Here is an 11,418-nt window from a genome sequence, read left to right on the forward strand (position 1 = left end):
TCTGCCCTGTTGGGTGACATTGGGGACATTGGGATTTCCTGTCCCAACCCCTGGCAGGGCTCACCTGGAGCAGGGCAGGGACACCTGGGGGTGTCCCCAAAGTGACCTTGGTGGCACTGAGGGGACATTCCTGCTGCTGCCACCACCCCAGACCGTTTCTAAAGCTGTTGCAAACTTGTGAATTTCTCTTTTGTATCATTATTGTGAAGCTGAAATCTGCCAAATTTAATGCTGGATGATGATTTTGGGGCTGCTCACCTGGGGATGAGGGGGTGAAGCCACTTTGGCTGCCATGTCACCTTGTCACCACCCTGCTGTCACTTTTGCTCTGCTGCATCTCCAGGTGGAGATTTGGGACCTAAATTTGGTGTCACTCAGGGCTGGGGACATTGGGGACATTGAGGTCACCCTGCTGGATGTGCTGCAGCTCTGCCCTGCCCTGTTGGGTGACATTGGGGACATTGGGGACATTGGGGACATTGGGGACATTGGGATTTCCTGTCCCCACCCCTGGCAGGGCTCACCTGGAGCAGGGCAGGGACACCTGAGGGTGGCACTGAGGGCACATTCCTGCTGCTGCCACCACCCTGGACCAGCTGTGGATTTTTGTCCCCTCTGTGTCCCCATCGTGCTGCTGCCACCTCTCTGTGTCCCCTCCTTGTCCTGCAGGGTTGGTTTTTGTCACCCCCTTTTTGGTGCCTTTTCCCCTCAAAAATCTGCATTTTTGGGGGGCTCTCCCCACTCTCTGGGGGTGTTTGGAGAAGGGATTTGGGTCCAATACAGAACTTTTTGCACAATTTTCAATTCCTGCTCTCTGCGTTTCCTTTTGGGATTTGGCCCTGAAACCCCAAATTTAATGGCAGCTAAAAATCCTAAATCCCATCTTGATTTTGGGAAGGAGCTACAAACACCACTGACAATCTTTAAATGGATTTTATTTAGGATTTCACCTTTAAATCCCAAATTTCATTGCACCTAAATGCCCTAAACCCCATTTGATGCTGGCAATGAGCATTACAAACACCTTTAAATGGATTTTATTTAGGATTTCACCTTTAATCCAAATTTATTGGCATTATATAACATTTTAATATATATTTTATAATATATTTTTATTATCACCTAAATGCCCTAAACCCCATTTGATGCTGGCAATGAGCATTACAAACACCTTTAAATGGATTTTATTTAGGATTTCACCTTTAACTCCCAAATTTATTGGCATTATAATATTTAATATATTTTATAATATATTTTTATTAGCACCTAAATGCCCTAAACCCCATTTGATGCTGGCAGTGAGCATTACAAACACCTTTAAAATTGTTTTTTTAGGATTTTTCTTTAAATCCCAAATTTATTGGCATTATATTATTTAATGTATTTTATAATATAATTTTATTAGCACCTAAATGCCCTAAACCCCATGAGCATTTGATGCTGGCAATGAGCATTACAAACACCTTAAAATGTTTTTTTTTTTTAGGATTTCACCTTTAAATGGATTTTATTTAGGATTTCACCTTTAAATGGATTTTATTTAGGATTTCACCTTTAAATCCCAAATTTATTGGCACCTAATGCCTAACCATACATTACAATACATTACAACACTTAAATGGTTTTATTTAGGGTTCACCTTAAATCCTCAAATTTATGCACTAATGGCTAATACACTGATGCACCAAACCCCTGCATTTAAATTGATTTTATTTAGGATTTCACCTTTAAATGGATTTTTTTTAGGATTTCACCTTTAACTCCCAAATTTATTGGCATTATAATATTTAATATATTTTATAATATATTTTTATTAGCACCTAAATGCCCTAAACCCCATTTGATGCTGGCAATGAGCATTACAAACACCTTAAAATGGTTTTTTTTTTAGGATTTCACCTTTAACTCCCAAATTTATTGGCATTATATTATTTAATAAATTTTATAATATATTTTTATTGGCACCCCATTTGATGCTGGCAATGAGCATTACAAAAAAAAAAAAGGATTTTTCTAGGATTTCACCTTTAAATGGATTTTATTTAGGATTTCACCTTTAAATCCCAAATTTATTGGCATTATATTATTTAATATATTTTATAATATATTTTTATTAGCACCTAAAGATCCTAAACCCCATTTGATGCTGGCAATGAGCATTACAAACACCTTTAAATGGATTTTATTTAGGATTTCACCTTTAAATGGATTTTATTTAGGATTTCACCTTTAAATCCCAAATTTATTGGCATTATATTATTTAATATATTTTATAATATATTTTTATTGGCACCTAAATGCCCTAAACCCCATTTGATGCTGGCAATGAGCATTACAAACACCTTAAAAGGGTTTTTCTAGGATTTCACCTTTAAATGGATTTTATTTAGGATTTCACCTTTAAATCCCAAATTTATTGGCATTATATTATTTAATATATTTTATAATATATTTTTATTAGCACCTAAATGCCCTAAACCCCATTTGATGCTGGCAATGAGCATTACAAAAAAAAAAGGGTTTTTCTAGGATTTCTCCTTTAAATGGATTTTATTTAGGATTTCACCTTTAAATCCCAAATTTATTGGCATTATATTATTTAATATATTTTATAATATATTTTTATTGGCACCTAAAGATCCTAAACCCCATTTGATGCTGGCAATGAGCATTACAAACACCTTTAAATGGATTTTATTTAGGATTTCACCTTTAAATCCCAAATTTAAATGCCCTAAATATTGGGATTTTGGGAAGAGTGAAATCCCAAATCCTTTCCCCTTTTCCCACCCCGCCATGGAGAAATTTGGATTTTGGTTGTTGCAAAACTTCCTGGATTTTTTTTTTCTCTGAAATAAATCAAATTATCCAGCTCAGCGACCCAGCCCTGCCTTGGAAAATTCAGATTTATTTTTGCAAGTTCACAACTGGAAAATCAACCTCAATGCTCAAATATTTATATTTATATTTTTATTTAAATGTCAGGTTGTTTGTGCTTAAGGAGATCAGAGCAGAGTCTGGAGTTGCATCTGGATTTTCTCCCCCTTCTAAAATTCAGATTTTTTCCCTTTTTTTGCAAGTCCAAAATTGGAAAATCAGCCTCAATTCTCAAATATTTCTATTTTTTTAATGGAAATAAAAAAATAAAAATGACATTTGTCAGTCAGATCAGAACACTCTGGAGCTGCACCATTCCCTCTTCACTGGATTTTCTTCCCCTTCTAAAAATTCAGATTTTTTTCCTTTTTTTTGCAAGTCCAAAATTGAAAAATCAGCTTAAATTCTCAAATATTTATATTTTTAAAATGTCATTTAATGGGGTTTTTTTCCTAATGTTGTTTGTGCCTGAGATCAGAGTTTGGAGTTGCATCACTTCTCTTCCCCTTTCTAAAATTCAGATTTTTGGGGTTTTTTTGCAAGTCCAAAATTGGAAAATCAACCTCAATTCTCAAATATTTATATTTATATTTTTATTTAAATGTCAGGTTGTTTGTGCTTAAGGAGATCAGAGCACTCTGAAGTCGCATCCTTCTGTCTTTTCTGGATTCTCTTCCCCTTTCTAAAATTCAGATTTTTGGGGATTTTTTGCAAGTCCAAAATGGGAAAATAAGCCTCAATTCTCAAATATTTATATTTTTTTAATGGAAATAAAACAATAAAAATGACATTTGTCAGTCAGATCAGAGCACTCTGGAGTTGCACCATTCCCTCTTCATTGGATTTTCTTCCCCCTTCTAAAATTCAGATTTTTGGGGTTTTTTTGCAAGTCCAAAACTGGAAAATCAACCTCAATTCTCAAATATTTATATTTTTTAAATATCATTTAATGGTTTTTTTTCCTAATGTTGTTTGTGCCTGAGATCAGAGTTTGGAGTTGCATCACTTCTCTTCCCCCTTCTAAAATTCAGATTTTTGGGGTTTTTTTTGCAAGTCCAAAATGGGAAAATCAACCTCAATTCTCAAATATTTATATTTATATTTAAATGTCAGGTTGTTTGTGCTTAAGGAGATCAGAGCAGAGTCTGGAGTTGCATCTGGATTTTCTCCCCCTTCTAAAATTCAGATTTTTTCCCTTTTTTTGCAAGTCCCTAATTGAAAAATCAGCCTCAATTCTCAAATATTTCTATTTTTTTAATGGAAATAAAAAAATAAAAATGACATTTGTCAGTCAGATCAGAGCACTCTGGAGTTGCACCATTCCCTCTTCATTGGATTTTCTTCCCCTTCTAAAATTCAGATTTTTTCCCTTTTTTTTGCAAGTCCAAAATTGAAAAATCAGCCTCAATTCTCAAATATTTATATTTTTATTTAAATGTCATTTAATGGTTTTTTTTTCCTAATGTTGTTTGTGCCTGAGAGCAGAGTTTGGAGTTGCATCACTTCTCTTCCCCCTTCTAAAATTCAGAATTTTTGGGTTTTTTTTGCTAGTCCCTAATTGGAAAATCAGCCTCAATTCTCAAATATTTATATTTATATTTTTATTTAAATGTCAGGTTGTTTGTGCTTAAGGAGATCAGAGCAGAGTCTGGAGTTGCATCTGGATTTTCTCCCCCTTCTAAAATTCAGATTTTTTTCCTTTTTTTTGCAAGTCCAGAATTGGAAAATCAGCCTCAATTCTCAAATATTTATATTTTTTAAATGTCATTTAATGGGGTTTTTTTCTCTAATGTTGTTTGTGCCTGAGATCAGAGTTTGGAGTTGCATCACTTCTCTTCCCCTTTCTAAAATTCAGATTTTTGGGGTTTTTTTTGCAAGTCCAAAATGGGAAAATCAACCTCAATTCTCAAATATTTATATTTATATTTATATTTTTATTTAAATGTCAGGTTGTTTGTGCTTAAGGAGATCAGAGCAGAGTCTGGAGTTGCATCTGGATTTTCTCCCCCTTCTAAAATTCAGATTTTTTCCCTTTTTTTGCAAGTCCCTAATTGAAAAATCAGCCTCAATTCTCAAATATTTCTATTTTTTAAATGGAAATAAAAAAATAAAAATGACATTTGTCAGTCAGATCAGAGCACTCTGGAGTTGCGCCATTCCCTCTTCATTGGATTTTCTCCCCCTTCTAAAATTCAGATTTTTGGGGTTTTTTTTGCAAGTCCAAAACTGAAAAATCAACCTCAATTCTCAAATATTTATATTTTTTAAATGTCATTTAATGGGGTTTTTTTCCTAATGTTGTTTGTGCCTGAGATCAGAGTTTGGAGTTGCATCACTTCTCTTCCCCTTTCTAAAATTCAGATTTTTTTCCCTTTTTTTGCAAGTCCAAAACTGAAAAATCAGCTTAAATTCTCAAATATTTTTATTTTTATTTTTATTTCAATATCAGTTTGTCTGTGCTTGCATCACTTCCCCCTTCACTGGAATTTCCACGTCAGCAGAGCAGGAAGGAAGCTCTGAGGGGAATTTTCATTGTGCAATAACTGAACCTCACCCACAGCCAAAAAACCCAAAAAATCAAATTATTTCCCAGCAAAACACATCCCAGGGCTTTAATTTTAACCCAAAAACCAAAAAAAATCAAATTATTTCCCAATAAAACACATCCCAATGCTTTTATTTTAACCCAAAACCCCAAAAAAATCAAATTATTTCCCAATAAAACACATCCCAATGCTTTAATTTTAACCCAAAAAACCCAAAAAAAACAAATTATTTCCCAATAAAACACATCCCAATGCTTTTATTTTAACCCAAAAAACAAAAAAAAATCAAATTATTTCCCAATAAAACACATTCCAGGGCTTTAATTTTAACCCAAAAATCAAATTATTTCCCAGTAAAACACATCCCAATGCTTTAATTTTAACCCAAAAATCAAAAAAAAAATCAAATTATTTCCCAGCAAAACAAATCCCAGGGCTTTAATTTTAACCCAAAAAACCCAAATTATTTCCCAATAAAACACATTCCAGGGCTTTAATTTTAACCCAAAAATCAAATTATTTCCCAGTAAAACACATCCAATGCTTTAATTTTAACCCAAAAAAACCAAAAAAACCAAATTATTTCCCAGTAAAACACATCCCAATGCTTTAATTTTAACCCAAAAATCAAATTATTTCCCAATAAAACACATCCCAGGGCTTTAATTTTAACCCAAAAAAAACCAAAAAAATCAAATTATTTCCCAGTAAAACACATCCCAATGCTTTTATTTTAACCCAAAAACCAAATTATTTCCCAATAAAACACATCCCTGTCCTTTAATTTTAACCCAAAAACAAAATAAAAAATCAAATTATTTCCCAGTAAAACACATCCCAATACTTTAATTTTAACCCAAAAATCAAATTATTTCCCAGCAGAACACATCCAATGCTTTAATTTTAACCCAAAAATCAAATTATTTCCCAGTAAAACACATCCCAATGCTTTAATTTTAACCCAAAAATCAAATTATTTCCCAGTAAAACACATCCCAATGCTTTTATTTTAACCCAAAAACCAAATTATTTCCCATTTTTCCATGGGAAATTTTCCATGGGAGAAATTTATTTTTCCAAAAAAAATTTTTTTTTTTCACAAAATTTCCAGGATTTTCCCACCAAAGGAACCCTAAACCACCCTCACCTTCAAGGTGGTTTTATTTTTTTTTTTTTTTTATTTTTTATTTTTTATTTTTAATTTTTAATTTTTTATTTTTTATTTTTTATTTTTTATTTTTTATTTTTATTTTTTTATTTTTTATTTTTTTTTTTTTATTTTTTATTTTTTATTTTTTATTTTTTATTTTTTATTTTTTATTTTTTATTTTTTATTTTTTTATTTTTAATTTAAAATAAACTTCAAAACCAACCAGATTTGGGTAGAACCCACTTCAAGCTGTGAATTGTGAGAAAATGTCTTTGAGGGGGTTGCTGTCATTAATAATAATAATAATAATAATAATAATAATAATAATAATAATAATAATAATAATAATAATAATAATATTAATATTAATATTATTATTATTATAATTATATTATTATTATATATTATATATTATATATATAATATATATATTTATATTATATTTTATATTATATATTATATATATTATATATATAATTATATTATTATAATATTATATAATTATAATTATTATTATATTATTTAATTATATATAATTAAATAATAATAATAATAATTATTATTATTATTTTATTATTATATTATTATTATATTATTATTATTATTATTATTATATTTTAATTTTTATTTTTAATCGACTGTTGAACAGGACCTGCTTCTTGTTTCTTTGGGGTTTTTTGGTTTGTTTCATTTTTTTTTATTTGGTTTTATTTTGGTTTTTTTGGGTTTTTTTCTGTTTGTTTTGGAATTTTTTGTGTTGTTTTTTGTTGCTGGGGTTTTGGTTTTTTTCTTGAGATTTTTTTGGGGTTTTTTTTTGTATTTTTGGGGGTGTTCTGGGGTTTTTATTGATTTTGGGGTGTTTTTTTCTGATTTTTTGGGTCTTTTTTTTGTTAGGTTTTTATTGAGGGGGTTTTGTTTTATTTTTTGTTGCTAGGGAATTTTATTTTTTGGGTTTTTTGTTATTGCTTTTGGGGGGGCTGTTTTGGGGTTCTTTGTTTTTTTTTAATTGGGGATTTTGGTTTTTTTTGAGGGAGTTCTGTTTAATTTTGGGGTTTTTTTGTTTTTAGGGTATTTTATTTTTGTTTGGGTTTTTTGGTTTTTTTTTGTGTTTTTGTGGGGGGTTGTTTAGGGATTTTTTTTGTTGTTTTTGTTTTGTTTTGGGATTTTTATTTTGGGGGTTCTTTTGGGGTTTTTTGTTTGTTTTGGCTTTGGGTGTTTTTTTTGTTTATGATGGAATTTTATTTTGTTTTGTTTTTGTTGCTAGGGTTTTTTTTGTTTTTTTTCAGGGGGTTATTTTGGGGTTTTTGTTGATTTTTTTGTGTTCTTTTTTTGGTTTTTTTTAGAGGGTTTTTTTGGGGTTTTTTTTTTGTTTTTTTTTATTATTATTTGGGGATTTTGGTTTTTTTGGTTTTTATTTTGTTTTCCTCCTTTTTTGGTGCAAACGCTCAGAATCCTGTGAGGATCTGGATCAGCTGTTCCCTGATTTCCAGCACATTTTATCATTTTATCCCCCCAATTTCCAGCCCTGATGTTTTTTGTTCCTTTAATAAAAACACAAAAATCTCAACCCAAAATTCTTCGCCTCGTTCCTGGGAGCTCGGGGGAAATTCATTTTCCATCCATTTTCCCCCTATTTTTCCATCCATGTTTCCCTTATTTTTCCATCCATTTTCCCCTTATTTTTCCATCCATTTTCCCATTCATTTTTCCCCTTATTTTTACATCCATTTTTCCTTATTTTCCCCTTATTTTTTTATCCATTTCCCCCTTATTTTTCCATTCATTTTCCCATTCATTTTCCCCTTTTTTCCCATCTATTTTCCCCTTATTTTCCCATCCATTGTCCCCTTATTTTTCCATTCATTTTCCCCCTATTTTTCCCTTATTTTTCCATCCATTTTTCCATTCATTTTCCCCTTAGTTTTCCGTCCGTTTTCCCATTCATTTTCCCCTTATTTTTCCATTCATTTTCCCATCCACTTTTCCATCCATTTTCCCCCTATTTTTCCATTCATTTTTTCCCTTGTTTTTCCCTTATTTTTCCATCCATTTTCCCATCCATTTTCCCCTTATTTTTCCATTCATTTCCCCCCTATTTTTCCATTCATTTTTCCCTTATTTTTCCATTCATTTTTCCATTCATTTTCCCATTCATTTTCCCCTTATTTTTCCATCTATTTTTCCATCCATTTTCCCATTCATTTTCCCCTTATTTTCCCATCCATTTTCCCCTTATTTTTCCATTCATTTTCCCCTTATTTTTACATCCATTTCCCCCTATTTTTCCCTTGTTTTTCCCTTATTTTTCCATCCATTTTTCCATTCATTTTTCCCTTATTTTTCCATCCATTTTTCCATTCATTTTCCCCTTATTTTTCCATCCATTTTCCCATTCACGTTTCCCTTATTTTTCCATTCATTTTTCCCTTGTTTTTCCCTTATTTTTCCATCCATTTTCCCTTATTTTTCCCTTTTTTTTTTCCCATTCATTTTCCCATTCATTTTTCCCTTATTTTTCCATCCATTTTTCCCTTATTTTTCCATCCATTTTCCCATTCATTTTTCCCTTATTTTTCCATCCATTTTCCCATTCATTTTCCCTTATTTTTCCATCCATTTTCCCTTTATTTTCCCATTCATTTTCCCCTTATTTTTCCATCCACTTTTCCAACCATCCCCCAGCCCAGCTGCTAAAAATCCCCACAACCAAACCCAGGAGGGTCCAAAAAAACCCCTAAAAAAACCCCGGTGTTGCCTCCATCCCTCCCCACTCCCTCTGAGCCTTTTCCATGGAGATTTCCCCCTTTTCCATGGATATTTTTCCCTTTTCCCGGGAAAAAAATTCCGTGCCATACCCGGACCAACCACTAGACGGCAATTCCAGCCTGGATTCCGGCTGGAAATCCATCCCGGCCGGGAGGAGAAGCGCTGGATGCAGGCACTGCAAAGTTTTTATTGATGGCTTTGGGGTTTACAGTTCATGCTGGTGAATTGATGGGATTTTTTTGGGGTTTTTGTTTTTTAAAAATGGTCTTTGCATGCAGGAACGACGCAGAGGGTCGGGGTGAGCCCCCCAAAAACTCAGCTGCCCCTTCAATCCTCAAACTCAACCACCCGAGGGGCTGAGTTGGGGAATTTTTGGGGGGGATTTGGGATTTTTAGGGAATTCCGACGTGGCTCTGTGATTGGGTTTGGGGTTTTCATTGGGATGTCTGAGCTCGGGGGGTGACAGCTCCGGGATTTTCCCCACCCTGCCCTGATCCAGGGGTTTGGGAGGAAGGTTTGGGATCCCTCTGTTCCTCAGGGATTTCCCTCTGATCCCAAGGGGGGTTTCTCTCGTTTAGGGTTTCTCCCCTGGTAATTCTGATCCCCCTGTAAGGAAGCTCCTCCCAGGGAATTCAGACCCGGATTTGGGATTGGGATTGGGATTTCCCCATGGAAAAAGGGTCTGATCCCCCTGGAAGGATGCTCCTCCAAGGGGTTCCGACCCGAATTTGGGATTGAGTTTGGGATTTCCCCATGGAAAAAGGGTCTGATCCTTCTGGAAGGATGCTCCTTTCAGGGGGTTCAGACCTGGATTTGGGATTGGGATTTCCCCATGGAGAAATGGTCTGATCCCCATGGGATTTCCCCATGGAAAAAGGGTCTGATCCCCATGGAAAGAAGCTCCTCCCAGGGGGTTCAGACCTGGATTTGGGATTGGGATTTCCCAATGGAAAAAGGATGTGATTCCCATAGGATTTCCCCATGGAACAAGGGTCTGATCCTTCTGGAAGGATGCTCCTTTCAGTGGGTTCAGCCTGATTTAGGATTGGGATTTCCCCATGGAGAAGTGGTCTGATCCTCATGGATTTCCTCATGGAAAAGGATCCGATCCCCATGGGATTCCGCATGGATTTCCCATGGAAAAAGGGTCTGATCCCCATGAAAGTAAGCTCCTCCCAAGGGGTTCAGACCCGAATTTGGGATTGGGATTTCCTCATGGAAAAAGGGGATCCTTCTGGAAGGATGCTCCTTTCAGGGGGTTCAGACCTGGATTTGGGATTGGGATTTCCCCATGGAAAAAGGGTCTGATCCCCCTGTAAGGATGCTCCTCCCAGGGAATTCAGACCCGGATTTGGGATTGGGATTGGGATTTCCCCATGGAAAAAGGATCTGATTCCCATAGGATTTCCCTATGGAAAAAGGGTCTGATCCCCATGGGATTCCTCATGGAAAAAGGGTCTGATTCCCTGTAAGGATGTCCCCCAGGAAATTCTCCCAGGGGTAGACCTGGATTGGGATTGGATTTCTAGGAAAAGGTCTGATCCATGAGAACCCTCCAAGGGGTTCAGACCCGGATTTGGGAGAAGGTTGGATTGAGATTTCCCCATGGAAAAAGGGTCTGATCCTTCTGGAAGGAGTCCTTTCAGTGGGTTCAGACCTGATTGGATCCATGTTAAAAGGGTCTGATCCCCATGAAAGTAAGCTCCTCCCAGGGAATTCAGACCCGAATTTGGGATGAGTTTGGGATTTCCCATGGAACAAGGTCTGATCCCTTAGGGAAGTTCCTTTCGGTGGGTATCAGACCCGGATTTGGGATCGAGATTTCTCCATGTTAAAAGGGTCTGATCCCCATGAAAGTAAGCTCCTCCCAGGAATTCAGACCCGAATTTGGGATCGATTGGATTTCCCCATGGAAAAAGGGTCTGATCCCCCCTTTACCGGAAGAGCTCCTCCTCAGGGGTTCAGACCCGGATTTGGGATTGGGATTTCCCCATGGAAAAAGGGTCTGATCCCCATGAAGAAGCTCCTCCCAGGGGTTCAGACCTGATTTGGATTGGATTTCCTCATGGAAAAAGGAGA

This window comes from Zonotrichia leucophrys, chromosome 26 (assembly GCF_028769735.1).
Source record: "Zonotrichia leucophrys gambelii isolate GWCS_2022_RI chromosome 26, RI_Zleu_2.0, whole genome shotgun sequence".
Taxonomy (NCBI): Eukaryota; Metazoa; Chordata; class Aves; order Passeriformes; family Passerellidae; genus Zonotrichia; species Zonotrichia leucophrys.